The following is a 6250-nucleotide window of genomic DNA, read 5'->3' as shown; positions in this document are numbered from 1 at the left end:
AAAAGATCATGGACTGGGTGGCCTAAACACAGAAGTTAATTTTCTTATGGTTTTGGAGGCTTAGAAGTTCAAGATGAAGGTTCTGGCTGATTTGGTCACTGGTGAGATTTCTTTTCCTGGATCGTACATGTCACTTCCTGCTATGTCTTTACATGGTAGGGAGTGGGATGGAGAGAAAAAAACACTGATACCTTTTCTTATATGAACACTAAACCTATGGTATCAGGCCCCACCTTTATGACCTCATTTAATTGTAATTACCTCTTTATAATTCCTATCTCTATGACAGTCACATACGGGGTCAGGCCTTCAACATATGAATTTTGAGGGGAGACACAGTCCATACCATTTTCTCAGTGAGGAAATCTTCCCTGGGAACCCCGTATACATTTACAACTTCCACACCACAATACTCCATGCCCTTACCATGATATACTGTCCTTTGTAACACATGCCATTTTCAAACCTACTATATATGTCATATATTTATCTCGTTGCTACCTGTCTCCCGACACAAGAATAAAAACTTAGGAATTTTGACTGTTCATTTCAGGATTATAGCACCCATGATACAGCCTGGTACAGAGGAAGTCAACAATATAAATACTGCTGTGCACATGAATGGACTATCCTCCGTTATGCATGATGGAACCAGATAGAGAGACCAAAATAGATGAGATACTACACCTGCTGTTCAGTAGGTCTCAGTTGTGTTACATAGACAAGGCTCACTATGAGTGAATGGTAGCTCTCTATAAACTATAACTCAGGCAATGATTGCAAAAGAATGCAGAAATCTGTACTGTGCACAGTCAAGGGAGATATTTGTTTCTCATGCAGGAGCGAGCCTCTTCAGATTTGCATAAATCTATTTGCTGAACCATGGGTCAGGAAATCACATTTCCCATTATTAAAGTTATCATTCTTTCTTGGTCATATTTATATGAGCCAACTGCAAACCTTAAGAATAGGTCCAATCTATGTGCTGAAGTATGTTTTGAATATCCATCCTCACAGGCAAATTAGACAAAGAAATATCCCATGACAATAGTTTAATAAATGACCATGTGTAAGAATAGCCAATTGTAAAGCCCAGGTTTTCCTTTCTGATAAATTAGTTTGATATTCACTTAAAAAAAAAAAAAAAGACATGATTTACTAGGTCTCGGCCAGAGAGCTTTCTAAGTCATCCAAAATTTTATTAAGCTTGCAAAGGTTTTTTTAAGCATCCCCTCATTAATTTGGATGTAAAATTATAGGAAAAATAACCTCAAGTTTAACTAGAAGATAACGTTCATTTTCCTGCTAAGGTCTAGTGACAAAACACTGTTAATGTACATTGCAACCTATTTCTGCGACAGTGGAATCCAAAATGAAATGAGGAGATGCTGACTTACCTTGTCTGGTGAATCAAGCAGGGCACGAAACCACAATCCTGAAGCAAACCATACCATCTGTGTTGTTTTCTCCAGATGAGCCAAATTTGGTGACAGACCATTCTCCATACAAAGGACATTTCCCTCTTTTTAGTTTTCTATTTTGTAAGAAAGCATAATTCCCCCAGTAAAAGATGCAGAAGAGTACTTTGCTTCCTGTATTGCCTAAATATCTTGACTCTGAACCTAAAGCAGTTAAGTTAAATTGTGACTTCAGAGGAGATTTTTCTCTCCAAAACTTCCATTTGCTCAATTATTCTCCCATTCCACACCCAAGCTGTTCTGGAAAATAGGATGTTTCCTGGAAAAAATATATTTAAATGGCATTTTGTACTGGAATTAAAGTTATGTTTTTTAAAATGGCATTTTCTGAGAAAATTCCTTTTATTTTATGACAGTGTTTTTTGATACAACTCTGAAGCACTCAAGTAATGCTTGGTAACTATTTTTCTTGAACAATCAAGTCACCAGTAAAATCTTTTGTCCCCTATAATGCAGCACCTAGATGGGGTGATCAAACAAAACAAGTTTGCTCATTGTAGGTTGGGTAAATCTTGGCACCAAAAATGACCCAGTTGTTGGAATCCTCTTACAAGTACTGAGGGTCAAGGAGTACACTCTGCTTGTATTCAGTGAACCGACATACTCCCCGTAGGTAGAAAAGAAAGTTAAAGCATCTCTTTGGGGAAATAACAAATTTCTCATACAATATACACTTATTAATGTATTACTTTGATATTTCATCAAATAATCACTTATTAACATACTTAAAATATTCGCTTGCCAGGTGGCTTTCAGAAAAATAGTATAAGAGTTGATCAAAGATGATTTTGTCCTCTAGGGAAGATGGTGAGTCAGACACTGAATAGGAATGTGAACAGCCCAAAGTCATGCTCCTACTCTAGTGGCGTGAAAACATGCAGAGGGCAGAGGCCACTGGGAACTACTGAACAGGCTTCTCTGTATGGTAACAGCTACCACTATGTTCCCAGTTACAGGCTAGAAAGAATGAAGCAGTAGGATTCACTTATCCAGTCAATGTTTGCTTGGAAAAATATCGATATAGGTGAAGTTGATCTGCGGCACCATATATCCTGGTGTTATCTGTCGGCCGTCTCATCTGTGCTCTTTCATTTTCCCCCGTGACCAAAACATTTCCCTCTTGTGATCACCAGCAATGTGGGAAGCTTTGATTTCTTACAAGTAGTAGATGAGGCACTGTGAATTTCCTGACTTCAATCCAAACCCGCAACTTACATGTGCAAGACCCGCTCTTTGTTTTCTTATCTGAACTCCATTGAATAACATAAGTAGTCAAAAGCAATGTCTTCTCCCTTAAAAAAAGAATAGCCCACATTGCATCTCATATCAGGACGCGGCAATTTTTTGCTGTAGTCCCTGTAATACAATTTGACTCTTTAATGTAGAAATGTGTGTCACATTGATCTAATAAAAGTATTAAAATGTCAATGACCACCAAGGACATCTGGTGCCACAAACTTGTTTCCATATGTCGTTAACTTTTACAAATCAACATTACCAACATCTAAACAAAACCCTAGATCCATGTAAGAAGGGCCTGGGGACAGAGCTCTAAAATGTGTAAAAGACTATACACGTTGCAGAAATCATTATCAGGCAGGACTGTGTCTTTAGTGATGAGCCCCATTCAGCAGAAATGATGGGGAGGCTGACAGGGAGGAGCATGCCCCACGCCCCCATACTATGTCAGGTGTGGGCAAGGGATGTTCCTCTGGAGGTTTTGTTCTCATCCAGCGGCAGCTCTGATTGGTTTCACCCACTTGGTTCTCTCTTCCCCACTGCACCTTGTACATGTCTTGATTATACTCTTGTCATATTAAAATTATTTTATCATCCTCCCCACCAGCCAGTACTTTTTTTAAGTTTGGGACCCTCTTATTTGTCTCAGAATCCCCAGTATATAGAAGTCTGCACAGTGGCCATCGCATCTTGTAGCAAATAAGAGAATAGGCTTTGGTCTCTGAGCAATGCTGTAATACTTCAGATTTTTGCTGTGTATTCTTTTCTTTAAACTCTTTAAGCCTCGGGTTTATTTATTATATGGTTATAATAACAGTGCCTACCTTAAAGAATTTTTCTAAGGATAAAGGTGATAATGTGCTTTGCAGCACTCCGTACTAGCATTTCACAAGTATTATCTACTATGTTTTTAAGTACAATCTGCCTTTCGGGAACAACTCTGGGAAATTGCTGTATTTGCTTAGTATACTGTTAAAACTCTAAAAGTTTATTTATATGAAGATAATTTGTGATATCTCTTTCATATTCAGACAATGAAGGCTAAAGACTTGGGAATGATTTATTGAAACATTAAGTCTAGGCAACCTATAATTAAAGTCTTCGAATACATTTTCTAGGATGTCTGTTCAATTGTCTTCTGCATGAGGAAAAAAAAGCCCAAATTGTTGTATCAACTTCTCTTCTGGCTAAGTTCTTTCAAAATAAAATACTTATCTTTGATGACAATGAAGCATCTATGTGAAACTTGATGAATCACTGGGCAAATTACTTGTTCTCAGATAAGGCCTATGATGGATACAAATAAGTACTTCAGATGCTAAGAGCAATTTTTACTCAAACCAGGCCACACTAATATATTAGGAATAATAGAATATTTATATAAAAACTGTATAACCGTACCAATTTTATGAGAATAAATGAGTCAAAACTAAGCATTCAGATCAGTTTCAATAAACTTCGGCTTAAAGAATTCTGGACTGTTCAACTTTCTCTAATGAATTTTGAAATAAAGGATGCCTGCGGAGTAATGCAATGAAAATAAAAAACTTCCACGTTAAATAAAATTAAGAAAGCACTTTGTAAATGTTTTAAGGGAAAAAATAGGACAAAAAAAGGACTACCATCTTTGTAGTGAAAATATCAGTTAGAATTACCCATTTTCCATTGACTTACTTGGATAAGTTGGACTTTCATTTTTATAAATGGAGGAAGCAGCCTATTTTGTTCTTTTCTTCCCCCCTCCAAAAGTAAACATACTCTTTCGCCATCTGGTGGCCAAAGACAGCATTTTCCATGTAGATGAAAACAGCTGAACTCAAATTTAGCCAATCATGTTTAAAGCTTTCTGATTCATCTTACTGTAAAGATATGCGTATTTTTTTAACCAGTATAACTGACGCAATTTTGTTTGAATGATTCACAGCATTTTCTGAAAATAACTGTAGCTGTTAATATTCAATGCAAGATGAAAAAAATTAACCCAACTGTTTTAAAAAACAATTTGGAAAGTTAATTCATTTGGAAAGTTAAAATTAAATACGGTAGTTAACAATTTGACCTGAATGTCTTTCAGTATAAAGAATTAGCAAGATCTTTAATGAAAACAAGGTCCAGATATATTTTTAAATGATAAGCACAACAGATACTGTGAATTTCAAATAGGTTTCAGTTTTTGACAGTTTTAACAGTAGTTGGAACTGTATGTTGACAATTCACCAAACCAGAAAGGGTAGATAACTTAACAGTATGTGTTTTTCTTCCTCCCTATAATCTTAGGTGAAGCTTCCAATGTATTTAACACATTTTATGTAACTACATTTCATTAAAAAATTAAAAATGACAATGATTTACTGTTGAATTTCTTTATTTTCTCCAGAATATTTTAATATTGAAACCCAAATTGTTACTTTGAGAAAGGGATAAACAGAGAGACATGGAAGAGACAAACATTTCATTTAACTTATGGTATTGTGAGCAGTCACTTTTGTAGGCAACACTTTTTTCTTTGTAGAAAAGAAATAAAAAAACAAACAGCACCATTAAAGAATGCATGATCCCTGAATTCTAAACAAAACACTGTCTAAAAATTGTTTAAATGCTCGTTGCACTCAGTCACATTTAGTCAGGTATCAAAGCAAGCATAACAGTATTAAATTGTAGCAGTCTTACTGAACCAACTGCTCTCCCTTCTGAGGGTTTTACACACCTTTTCTGAGTTTTTCCTGTGGGAACAATATATTCTTTGGTAGAGGACTGAAGGAGGGTTTCTCTTTTCTGTATGCTGATAGAAAATGTCTGTATGTTCAGGGCCTTCGCCCCCAATCTGTGTTTGTCATGCATGTTATGTTTGGGTTGATTTCACATTTTGCTGTTACACTGTAGGAGTAATACCGCCTTTTTTTTATTTGTATTTTTTAAAAAGGCATTAAATGGCTAATGTCAAACAGATGTAAACATTCAGAATACTGACCAAAAAAAAAACCCAAAAAAACAAAACAAAACAAAACAAAAAAAAACCCACACACACAAACACACATTTAAAAAAAAAACAAAAAATTGTACTGTACTGAAAATATGAATCAGATTAGGTTTCCAGGAAGCAGGGGGGAAAATACAGCAGTACAAGAAAATTATGGCAACCAAGTAAAGCACTTTTCTTTGAAACATTCATGAACAGTACAAATACAACAAAGTTTTTCTACAGTCTAAATTATTCTGCAACTATCAAATATAGTACAAAGCGAAATAGTATGTGCTATAAAAAAGCAGCTCCTTTAAATTATAGTAAAAATGCTTTTTGTTCGCTTTACAGTGACAAAGCATGAGGACTGAAGATTTTTATATTCAGTGACATTTTGGCTACATAGGCCCCTGACAGTCTGATGAGTTCCTTTTCTAGGACTCTTCACATTGTTCTCTAGAAACACAGAAAGACAGTGACTCTGGGCTCTGCACGCTCAGCGGGCGTTGGTGTCCACACTGGAGAGACGACGCAACCCTAAGCCTGGCTTCGGCTTCTCTACCCTGGCACC

This window comes from Felis catus, chromosome D3, assembly GCF_018350175.1.
Source record: "Felis catus isolate Fca126 chromosome D3, F.catus_Fca126_mat1.0, whole genome shotgun sequence".
Taxonomy (NCBI): domain Eukaryota; kingdom Metazoa; phylum Chordata; class Mammalia; order Carnivora; family Felidae; genus Felis; species Felis catus.
This window is presented reverse-complemented; position numbering follows the sequence as displayed.